The 12,178-nt window shown below is 38.6% G+C and overlaps 1 protein-coding gene and 1 long non-coding RNA gene across 2 annotated transcripts in view; one reads left to right on the top strand and one right to left on the bottom strand.

Annotated features, from left to right (window-relative positions):
- LOC102019246 overlaps positions 1 to 11,465 on the bottom strand; it is a 13,642-nt gene extending 2,177 nt beyond the window's left edge. The window contains exons 1-4 of the long non-coding RNA XR_259729.1: positions 11,319 to 11,465; positions 5,598 to 5,701; positions 3,908 to 3,978; positions 1,371 to 1,518 (exon numbers count right to left, since the gene is read on the bottom strand). This is a non-coding gene — a long non-coding RNA (uncharacterized LOC102019246). The remainder of the gene's footprint in view (positions 1 to 1,370; positions 1,519 to 3,907; positions 3,979 to 5,597; positions 5,702 to 11,318) is intronic.
- Positions 1 to 12,178, top strand: part of Mcc (mutated in colorectal cancers) — a 336,531-nt gene that overhangs the window by 7,880 nt on the left and 316,473 nt on the right. The window lies entirely within an intron of this gene.

Raw genomic sequence — 12,178 nt, 5'->3', positions numbered from 1 at the left:
CCGTAATCAGCATTGTGAATTTTGACTTGGTATCTAAAAAACCAAAATTAAAATCACAGTCACTTAAGAGACACAAAACCCATCTAATCTTGACTCATCTCTGACTTCCAGAATGAAAACAATGACTTCTTAGCATTGTTTTCCAGGGTTTTTTTTCCCTGTGTGCATAACTATTTTTCAAAATGTCTGAAACTGGTTCAATTCAGACAAGAAGTGATTTTTCAGTCCAGCTGGATTGGCTGTAGTATGTCGAGTTCTAGTTGCTGAATCAAGAGTATGAGAAATGGTTTAAGTCCCCTTTGGGCTCTGGGTGAACAATTAATAATTAACACAGCCTTTTAGGTAAATTCACTCGTGAGAGTGATTCATTGTTAAAAATCTTCCCCAGCTAATGTCAAAGCAGGCTGAAGTCCCAATAGTTTTTCAGGCCCAATTGAAAGTTTTGAGAAGATGTAAGGATTTGTTTTTGTTGTTGTTTTTTGTTTTTCTTCCGGTAGCAGGAATCGAACATATGACCTTGCACTTGCCAGGCAGGTACTTTGCCACTGAGCTAAATCCCCAGTCCCCCGTTTTTGTTTTTTTATTTTATGTAGTGCATGTCTGATGGCATAAGATGAACAATATGTTAATTTTATTTATTCTGTCCTCCCACTGGGAGTTAGAATAGGCTTCTAAAGTCTTTAAGTAATGGGACCTATTTTCCATTTTTGAGTTGAATACTGAGAATGCTGTCAAGTACCTGTTTTTAGATTTACTTTGGGTAAATTTGGTCAGTTCTTTGATTCCTGTAGTCTGCCCTTTCTGCCCCTGAACAAGCCCTAATCCATATTGATTCCTCTGTTTGTACCTCTTAGGTTGGCACTGTTCCAGATCCGAGTCCTCCCTTATTTTCTTAATTCCTAGAGAGTTCCTTCATATTCCTTCATAGCTGTTTCGCTCTCCCTCTCTCCTCTTCCTTTCTGTCTCTCTCCCTCTCCGTCTCCCTCTCCGTCTCCCTCTCCATCTCCCTCTCCTTTCTCTGCCTCTCTTCCTCTCTCCCTCCCTTCTTCCTTCCCTCCTTCCTTATCTCCCTTACCTTCTCTTCTGCTCTCTCTCCCTCTCTCTCTCTGTCCCTCTCTGTCATAGGAAGTGATCATGCACGATAGGCAAGTGCTCTATCTTGGAGATAGAACCCTCCAGCCCCAATTCTTTTCTGTCTACTATTTAGTAAACTCTATTGAACCTCTGAACTCTTTTGGATACTAAGACTCCTTATCATCCAGTGAGCTCATCCTGCTTTATCCCATTTTGTTTCCCACTACTTCCCCACATGGACCCTTAGCTTCAGTGCTGCTGTCCTTCTAACTGATCACGGCACAGACCCCTCATACCTGCGTCTGGGGTTCACTCCTTCCATGCTGTTTTGGTTAGAAGCCCACGAAGGTGGTGCATGCCTGAAATCCCAGCACTCTGACACACTGAGGCAGGGGAGTCACAAGTTGGAGCTCAGACTTGGCAACTTGGTAACTTAGCAAGACTCTGTCTCAAAACAAAAAATAAAAAAGGGCTGGAGATATAGCTCAGTGTGAAGGCTCTGAGTTCAATCCCTAGCACTGCCCCCCAAAAGAAATATATTAATGTGTTAGAGCTTTTTGGTGACAAGTGACCAATACCCATTTCTAATACTTTGAAGGCAAGTAGAGAGAAGGATAGAGGCAGGAAAGGGTGGAGGAATGGATAAATGAATATGCATGCGGCTGTATTGGAGTTTGGGCAGTTGCCCCCGCAGGGCTGCATTCAGTGTCTCAGATGCCGTGCATCAGTCCTCCTTCTCCCAGGCTTTAGCTCTCTTCTCCAGAGTTGGCTTTATTCCCAGCTCTTTGTTGTTGCCTCCAGCAGCCCGGGCTTATATTCGTTCTGTCGAGTAACCATAGGAAACAGAGTGATTTTTCTTCTCAAAGCAGCACCACAGAAGTCCTGGAAATTGCTCTCACTACCTCTTCTTGGGCTACAGATCTATCCTGGACCCAGTAACTCTGCCCAGAAGAATGCATTGATTTGATTGGCCAGGCCTGGATCACATGTTCACCCTGTAAAGTTGAGGTGGGGTGGCATTGTCCTATCCATGTCATATAGACGAGAGTTGAGAATCTGTTTTTATCCCAAGGTAATAAATGAAATAAAAGCACCAGAATATCTGGGCATGGTGGCACATGCCTGAAATCCAAGCTGCTTAAAAGGTGGGAGCATTGTGGGAGGTGGGAGGATTGTGAGTTTAAGGCCACCCAGAGCAGTTTAGCAAGATTGTGTCTCCAATAGCCAGTGAACATATGAAAAAAATGTTCAACATCTTTAGCCATTAGGAAAATGAAAATCAAACTAAAAAAGAAAATTTAAAGGAGGCTGGGGCTGTAGCTTAGTACTCACAGGGTGCAATACTCGGTACCACAAAAAAAAAAAAAAGGAAGGAAGGAAGAGGAAATAAGGAAACATACCAGATAGTGATGAATTGGAGAAGAGTTCCCTTGAAAATATTATCCCCTATTAAATTAAATGTCCCTGCTTCATACTGAGTTATGTTGACATCTGGGGCACACAGCAGTGGTTGGGGTGGGGAGCTGTGAATGCCCCAAGACAAATGCAGTACATTTCCTCATATGCCAGTTTAACTGATTATTTGGAGGAAATTTCATATGAGTTGGTAATTTTCTTTTAAAATTATATCAAAGAAAATGTTGATATATGTGGATAGAATTAAAAATTTAAATGACTTGTCAAAGTAAAACAGGAGACTTCAAAGAATTCCCTGGCTTTAAGGTGATTCAGTCCCCCGCCCCCCATACTTCTTGATTCTCCTCTCCGCCTGTGGTGTACGTTGGTAGAAATGGTTGGGAAACACTGCCAGAGTTTCCCTTTACAGTGTAAACCTTCTATCTTGCTCCTCTTCTAGTTTGTTTGGGCTCTTTATGGCTCTTGATGTTGGAGCTGACAGTGCTTTGGTATTAAGCAATGACTTACAAAGCTGTCTGGATCAAGGAATGAGGAGGAGTTGAGGGTGCCCAAGTATTTTTAAGATCAGCAAAGGCATTTTCTGGAGTGGTTATTGAAGGGCTTTTATATTTCACACACACACACACACACACACACACACACCACAGCACACCAGAAAGAGAGAGAAAGGGACAGAAAGAAAAAACTCAGCAGGTATAATGAAGCAGTCCTGCGGTGAAAATGTACTGATGCAGGAAAATCTTGATTTTATAAGATTTAATCTTATATAAGGACAGCTTATATGTGGCAAATCTTGCTTTCAAATCATGAGCATAATTAAGGACACACTATGACAATGTCCTTAATATATTTCACAGATTTAATAACTGACAGATTAGCAACATCCATTAAAACAAACATTTCCTTTTTCCCAACCAAGGGAAAATGTGGAGCACTAAAATAGAAAACTTGTTTAGATTTAGCATGAGAAGCCATGTCTTATTTGAGACCAAGAGATTTTTTGAATAAAGAAATGAAATAGGAAACTATAAGACGCATCTCCCTACCTAACCAAGCTGTGTCCTCCTTGGTTATTTGAGGTGTTGTTATTATTATTTTTTTGTTTTTGTTTTCCGGTACTGAGAATAGAACTTATGACCTCGCGCTTGCCAGGCAGGTGCTGTGCCGCTGAGCTAAATCTCCAGCCCCTTGAGGTGTTGTAGGTCCTCAGGGAATCAAACTCACTTATTAAAATGTAAATACAAAAGATGTAGTGAAACCACAGATAATAGAGGACTTTGACATCACTAAGACCGTGAGAATAATCAATGTATGTTACTTAGCTATCCGAATGAAAATGTTTTTGTGTTGGGTGTATGTGAACTTCAGTTGTCTTTAATTGGCTTTTCTTAGTGTGAACTTTAAATTTTATACTTACAATGTCCAATTGTATTTGACATATTCAGTGTCATTTCTTCATCCTCCATTCATTGCAGACAGAAGAAAGAACTAAAGGACAAATAGAAGAACAAATTGGTATCTTTCTTTTCTAAACTTATAAACAAGCAGGTGAAAGATCACTAGATTCTTGGGTGTTTCTTGATATACTAAGTAAAGGTTTTAGATGTTTTATAGATTACTGTTCAATATGTTGTTCAATATGTTGTTTGGTAGTGATCTAAATTCTTTTAAAATGAGGTCTCAGGTAGTGCAAACTCGTTCTATCTTACAAGCTCATTTTCTTTGTCAGATGTTTCACAGTGTTTAGTGCTGCTGCTTTTGAACCTATTGTCTTAGCTGCTCGCCTCAGGAATTAACTGCTTTGTCAGGCAGCATAAACCAAAAAGTTCATGAGACCCAGGTGTGCTTATCTCAGGTGGGAATCCTGCTGTGAATGGTGCCCAGTGATTACCTGTGCTGATAATATCTTTTGAACTACACAGAACACAATAAAACTGTTCATCTATTTTCCCTCTCCAGCATGATTTAACTGAAACAATTCATTAAGTGTCACTGTTTTTATGGGATGTTGAAGCCATTCCAATTTCAGTGGCAGCGATACAACTTGGCATGATTTTGATATTTTTCATGGAATAGAAATGATTACTTGGCTGAGATAAAGGCTCAGTCTGCTCACAGAAAGTGTTTAGCTTGGCCAGACTATTCCATTGTCCATTGTTCATTCTAAAGAATCTGTCACTCAGCATTATAATCACAAAAGCCTCAGGAAGGCTTTATTTTGTTTCCTGTTTTATCTCTTATAAGACTACTACAAATTCATTGGAGAACATAAATGAAACTGCATTATAACTGTTCAAGTCAGTTAAATTTATATAGTTGTTTTGGAAGAATTTTGTATGGTTTCCAGTTGATCCATTTAAGGTTATATCTACAGGAAAAACATTTTGCTTCCAGTTTAAACATAATTTAATCTGGTACCTTGCATATTTATTTAGCTCTCATTTTATGGATCCATCTAATCCATTTCTAGATAAATTCTAACACAAAAAATTTACCATGTTGGGTTTCTTTTATGGTACTTACAATGTTTTCTTTGATGTATTGGACATAAGATTTAGAGTACTTTGATAAAACTTTGCCCTGGAATTATGTGATTACAATCCAGAGAATCTGTTAAATATCATCTAGTTTTACTTACTCTATAGTACAGAATAAAGACTCAGAGGACGAAATAGTGTTTCTCAGGTCTCAGAGTTAGTTGGTGACGTGTCTAGGATGACCCTGGAACTCTCCTGGCTCCTGGTTTAATTCTCTTTCTATTAATTTACTGTGGTGTTCTTTCCACCTTTTTCTTTGGGTGTAGTAACAAAACCTTAGAATATGAGTCTTTAAGATGATTTGCTTTTATTGTTAGCAATTTCCACGAAGAGATTTAGGTATGAAAATGCCACCCTAGACTCCTAAAGAGGAAATGTAGTTACCAGTCTCATCAGATTAGTTGCTTTAATGCCAAAACCTGAGGCATTCAAAATACTTTTTTTTTCGCTTTATACTTTGCTTTTTTCTTCTTACTTAGTCTGCATTTTACTTTGTCTTAGTCTATTTGGGCTGCTATATAACATACTATACATTTGGTAGCTTAGAAGCAATGAACACATATTTCTCACCGTTGTGGAGGCTGCAGAGTCCATGATCAGGGTGTCAGATGTAGTGATTTAGTGTCCTGTGAGGCCCATTTCCTGATTTACAGAAGACATTTTCTTGCTGTGCCCTTACATGATGGGAGAGACTAGTTAGTTCTCTGGGGTTTCTTATAAGAGGAAACACCCCATTCATGAGGGTTTCTCTCATGACCTAATCATCCCCCCAGATCCCCATCTCCCAGCAGCATCACCATCTGGATAAGTCACTTTTAAATATATGAAATTTGATGGGACATAAACATTTACATCTTAGCATATTTCAAAGGATTTTTCATATAATGGTATCGTATTTTGATAAGAGTAATTAGATACAGCATCGCAGGGACATGAACACTAACATTTTCACCTTACAGTGAATATATCAACACAGTACTCAGTTGTCATCTATGTTTAAACGTGTTGCTGGATGCTCCTGGACCTTGAGCTCTAGCCCTTCTTGCGGAAGTTGCAAGTCTTATGTGAATATTGAGGCTATTATATGATATGTACTTAGGTCTGTAGGGCCACTGCCCTGAGATACACAGGGCTCTCCTCGGCAGGTAAAGGTGATCACTGCTGGTTCTTCCCAGTTCATCGTGTGGGAAATACAGGTCCTCAGGCACAGAACTGCAGCTCAGAAGCAAGGCTTGCGAGGGCTCAGTGAGGACAGAGAGATAACATAATTGAGTAAAGTTGACCAGACTGAGCCTGCAGAAAACTGGGGGCCACATGCTTAATGTAAAGGGGCAGCTGCTGCTCCACTCCAGCCAAACATCGCTGTGCAGAGCGGGAATCACATGTGTCTAGACTGTGACTAGGAACTGTGTGTCTGTGTGTATCTTTCAGGTCAGATGTGTATGTGTTTGTGCCAAAAAATGTTTTTGCCTTTGTAAAATGTGATCTTTCTAAACGTTCAGTGCTGGTAACTGAAATATTTAGAACTGATGTTTAATTAAAGCAGAGCTGATAGAACATGTCTGGGGATCAGCCAGAGTGCATAGTCCACCAGTCTGAAGCTTCGGCCACAAGAAAGACCTAAGCCAGCAGAGTAAGAGATGGCTTTCTTCCTGAGGCTTCATGACTTGCTTTTAGAACAAAATGAACCAGGCTGTTTCAGTTTATGTTCTTGAATGCTGGAAGCTGATGGGATTGTGCTAGTACCACAAATGGTAGGTCACTTCTGCAATGCTTGATTAGCTACTTTCGTGCCATTTCTGTGTTAATTTCACATTAATAAAACCTTTTGTGACCACTGTCACCTTGTTCTGTTTGAGAGTATTAAAGAAGAAGAGCTGCCCATTCTTGGGCCACAGTGTCAGTAGGAGTAGCATCTCTGCATCTTCATGGCCTAGGACTGTTGCAGGGATAATTAGAGGAATACCCTAAAGGAGAGAATGAATCATAGAGAAAAAAAGGATCATGAGGCTCTGCTACCTCATCCCTTGTGGAGACCCCCCACCCTACCCCCAATGCCAGCAGACGCCTGTTTTTATTAAGGGAGTTGCCTGTTTTCTTATGCTATGATGTTAGCTAAGTTATAGCCAAAGATTTAAGTCCTTTGGCTTATTTCCAAGAAATGCTGTTGTCCTCATTTTAAAAGCCAAATATCAGAAAACATATTTAGCTTTATCAATCATTTATACTGCATTCTCATAAAATGATCAGTTTTTTTCACTTGAACTGGCTTTAATGTAGAAAAAAAGCGAGCGAGAAATCCTAGACAGAGGTAGGAAAGGGAGAGTCAGAGTTGTAGAAGAAACCTGAGGAAAGGACAGGGATGTAGGGCTTACAGAAAACTCATTTTTCTGTTCACTTTTGCCTAAAAAGTTCCTGTTTATATTGTATGAGCTGTATGAGCTAGATCAGTGTTTCCTAAACTGGCCCCATTAGCGTACCATGACTTTCAGAAGCGTAAACTAAGCTCTTAGATAGGTTAATAGGTTATGTGACCTAATGGGCTAAATAACCAGAGTGCCAGACATCTGAAGAATTTCTCTAAAATGAACGATAGAGACTGAAACAAGCAGGAAAGGTAACTGAAAGGAAACAGAGACTTTGCAGGGAGAACTCTCAAAATATTTCCAACTAATGTATTCTGAAAAACAGAAGAAAATATCATATTCCCATAAATAGAGAGGATAAAAGGATCATTTTTTTAAAACTCTAGGAAAAATATAGCATAAATGATACACTCAGTAGAAAAAGAAATATGGATAGTATCTTCCAGAAAGAACAAAAGAATAAAAATCCAGAACATTACAAAAAATATATAAGAAAAATTACTGGTGCCTCCTATGCATGCCTATAATCCTAGCACTCTGGGAGACTGAGGCAGGAGGATCATAAATTCAAGCCCAGACTGGGCATCTCAGTGACCTAGTGAGACTCTGTCTCAAAATTTTTAAAAAAAGGCTGGAGATGCAGCTCAGTGCAAAGGCCTTGGGCTCAATCCTCAGTACTGAAAAAAATTAAAAATTTAAATGGCTGGTGCCAGATCTACTGCTCAAATAATAGGCATTCTAGAAAGAAAAAAATGGAGGAGAAAAATTATCCATAAAATTCTCCTCCAAACTGAAGGACATGTTTCTTGATAGAATGTAATTATCAAGTATCCTGGCATAAAGATGAAAGTTGACCCACATTCAGACACATATTATGAAATTTCATAACACTGGAGACAAGGTCATCTTCATAGAAGATAACAACACAGGACCAAGGCAAAAGATTTAGAATCAAACTGCCTCTGATTCTCACAGACAAGAATGAGATATCAATAGTTCCCTATCTAGAGTTCCTAATCAAATTATTAAGGAATGTAAGGATAGAATATAAATGTTTTCATGTATGTGGAGTATCAAATTTTTATTGTCCGTGATGTCATTTCTTAAAAAGCTTTTTGACTATCAAAAGAGTGTTAAGTTAGAAAGTAATACTAGAAAGTACAAAAGAATTGAAAAAAATGGAAACACAGCTTTTGTAAATAAGGAGGGAAGAAGGATTGAAGGAGGGGGGAGGAATAAGAAAAAGAGATACAAGATGTATCATGTGCAGGTACAAATTTCCTATGATGAATGTTATTGTTATGTATATCTAAAATATTCCAATAAAAAAAGAGAGAATGGAAACAGCTAAGAGGTAATTAGTGGTTGGAATCACTACAGGCTAGAGCAAGTCAGAATTTCCAGGAGAAATTCTTGCAGCTAAATATGATGGAAGATCCATGCATTTTAAAATTTGAGAAGATGTTTACATATTAATACATAGAAAAATAAACAAATGGAAATATTAAAAAAGGGGGAAAATTGTTCAAGAAAAGAAAAATAATCATGGCCCAAATGTGAAGATGTAGTTTTATCATCATAATTTATGTAGCCATAATTTATATACCAAATATTTATTTCCATGTCAAATAACATGTAGATATTGCTATGGGGAAAATAACTCCCACCCTGTTAGATGTCAGATGCACCAAATTCATGGCCTCACAACATTGAGGAATGAAGTCTCAAACCAAAGGAGAGTTTTATTGGAAATAAGGAGAAGACTAGCTTCTGGATTTTCAGGAGAGGTCCTGATTGAATGGCCACTGAGGCTGTTTATCAAGAGTATTTTATGCAGCAAAATCTCAGCATGGGTATGTCTTTGTCACCAGTTTAGACCGGAGAGGTGCACTTGAGATTCAGGCACCCTGAAGAAGACATCGGGGTGTGGATTGGATTAGACATCTGTATTCTCGGGTGCTGCTCGGCCACAGGCATCCAAATGGCAGTCGTCACATCCCTAGCTCGACCGCTTAGTGTCTCATGAGCCCTCTAGCAGTCTACATTTATACCAAAATACACAGTAGTGGCCATGTGCCAGTGACGACCTTGGTTATATGTTATTCACACCAGCCAGCATCAACATTAATACGTGAATTAGTTTACTCTTGCTGAAATCTTACTTTTTCCTTCTCCTTTTTCTTCAGATCACCTCCAGCCTCAATCTTATGTGTCTCATCTTCTGCACTGACTCCCTGAAGGGCCTCATCCCTGTTTGGCTACCTATTAATTTCTCTCTAACTTAGCTGTCTATAATAACATTAGGATGATACGGCAAGCATGTTCAATGAGATAAGCACTCACAAGAAAACTGAAATGGTAGGAATGAACAAAGCTTTATTGAGCTGGCTGATGGACAGTCTCTAACCAGGAGCCAGAGAAGATGTCTGTGCCCATCTGGGTCTCACCTTCAGTTTAAGTATATTTTTAGGTTTCCATAGTAACTCATCTGTGGGAATTGTACAAAAATATCACACAATTATCACAAAGTTTACCTTTCCAAATGACCATTGAAGTTTAACTTTTAGCCTACTTCCCAGTTTGTCCTGTTTGTTCTGTTGCCTTTTTATGACTCTGCAATCCTTTAAGTGGGTTGATAACTAACCAAGGGGCGGGGGTGAAGAGTGGGGTCAACTATAGTTTAAGTGAACTTAAGTGACTTTTCTTAACATGGAGTTAAAAAAAGAAAAGAGAGTCTCTCTTGCCCTATCAAGGACATACCCTCCAGATGAAAGTATTTTGAAAGCTACAATAAATATATTTTGAGCTCCCCCTTTAACAAATTGAATATCTAGCAAAATAGTATTTTCTAACATTTAAATGGTTGAGAAAAACTAGAACATCATTAAGATTATTGGCTGAACCTAATAAAAGTGAACTTTGGATTATGTGACTTTGTGAGCCATGGAAGCAGAAGGGACATCCTCAGGTGAGGAAATTAATAAAATATACCTTTTTTCCAAAAACCAACAGTCACAGGGCTATACATTCTGTATAAGACTAAACAGAAGCATAGCATTCCATATATTACCTTCAGAGTATTCCAACAGAAACTGCCTTTGAGACAAGAGTACAGCAGTTCTGAAAGGTTATATGGAGATAATTTCCCAAAGAATATGGTCAGTTCTGCGTCTATCGTTTTTAAGTCTGTAAGGAGACTACATGCCATAAGCATGGATTAACATACAAGTCTATCAATATTTTATTTATTGGAATAATCAGACTCAGAATATAGTGTTATATTACATTTAATTATATTTTATATATAATTATTTATATATTACATTAATTATATTTAATTTACTATGTTTAGAAGGCAAATATAGGCTAGGAAAATAAAACCAAAAAGACCAAACAGATTTGGAAAAAGAACCAAATGAACATCTAGGAATGAAACTATAACTGTAATAAAAATCCAATGAAAATTAACAAATCAGAGGTTAAGAGAGACTTAGTAAACTGGAAGAGAGGTTAGAGGGCATTATTTAGAAACCACAGAGGAAGAAGAGATGTAAAATATGAGAGTAGAATCAACAGAGTTTAACATAAAGCAGAATTAGGTTTCCAGTAGGAAACAAAAGTAGGGAGCAAAAGCTCCCCACTTCTCCTTCCTTCAGCCAGCTCATTAGTATAAGAAAGATGCTATTAACTTTCAAAAACTACTGAACGTTTTAGGAGCTCTGTGCCAGGAACAGGGAAAACATACTTTTAATGTACCATAAAGGCGTTACTAATTTCCAAGTGGTGGAGGTGTAAAGAACAGGCAGTGCTCTGCTGAGTTACTCCAGTACTTATTCATGCCAATAAGAAATCATGGACGTATCAAATCATACCAGAAAAACCAGACACATGAACTTATCAAACATACCAAGTACAACTCCCTCACCTGAGACATAAAAGGAGAAGAGCTCCAAAACTGACACGGCTGCAGCACCAAGCCAGCCACCTGGTCATCTGCCGGAAGCTTTGCCTGCTCCTGGGGCTTGAGCTCAGTGCAGTTTCTCCTCTCCTGATGCAAGCATGGCCCACTTCAAGCTGCTGCCTGTATTCTGGACATCTTTCATCTGACACTTCAGCTCTGGGCCCAGTCAGCTGACTCTGCATTGTATCAGCTGTCTGCCTTTGCTCTCTCAAAACAGTCTCTTTAAATCTGGTGACCACTTTTAACCTTTCCTTAGCCTTTTGTAACCTATATATTATTGTGTGAGGTTTAAGGTGTGACTTGAGTATTATAGATATTAGTAGTTAAAATTGGAATGGAATAAAAGAGCTTGGGATTACCTTGGTCCTGAGTCTAGGCAAAATCAAGACTACTCAGTTTATTAAAACTGATACTATTCAATAAATTCTAATATTATAGAAGGACACAAAAGTGTCTGGTTTATGTGAATGCATTGCTTCCTCATAGCAGAAGGGTGAAATGCATTATAAAGATGAAACAATTTAAACTTTGTCTATACCTAGAAATCCCTTGTCATGCTATTTGCAAACTAGAGAACCAGGGAAACCCATGGCATTGCTTAGTCCCAGTTTGAAGCTCTGAGAACCAGGTAGCTGCTAGTGCAAGTTGTGGAATCAAAGCTGGAAGGAATTGAAGATGTGGAAAACCAGAGAAGCTGTCATTCTGATGTTCAAAAGCAAGGCAGATAAATCTTGCCTATAGAACAGCGTTAATTCACCTTTCCTCTGACTTCGTATTCTTGCAGGTCCTCAACTTATTAAACTGAACCTATTACATTGGACAAA

The sequence above is a fragment of the Chinchilla lanigera genome, unplaced genomic scaffold, assembly GCF_000276665.1.
Source record: "Chinchilla lanigera isolate Chin_1 unplaced genomic scaffold, ChiLan1.0 scaffold00007, whole genome shotgun sequence".
Classification (NCBI taxonomy): domain Eukaryota; kingdom Metazoa; phylum Chordata; class Mammalia; order Rodentia; family Chinchillidae; genus Chinchilla; species Chinchilla lanigera.
This window is presented reverse-complemented; position numbering and strand designations above follow the sequence as displayed.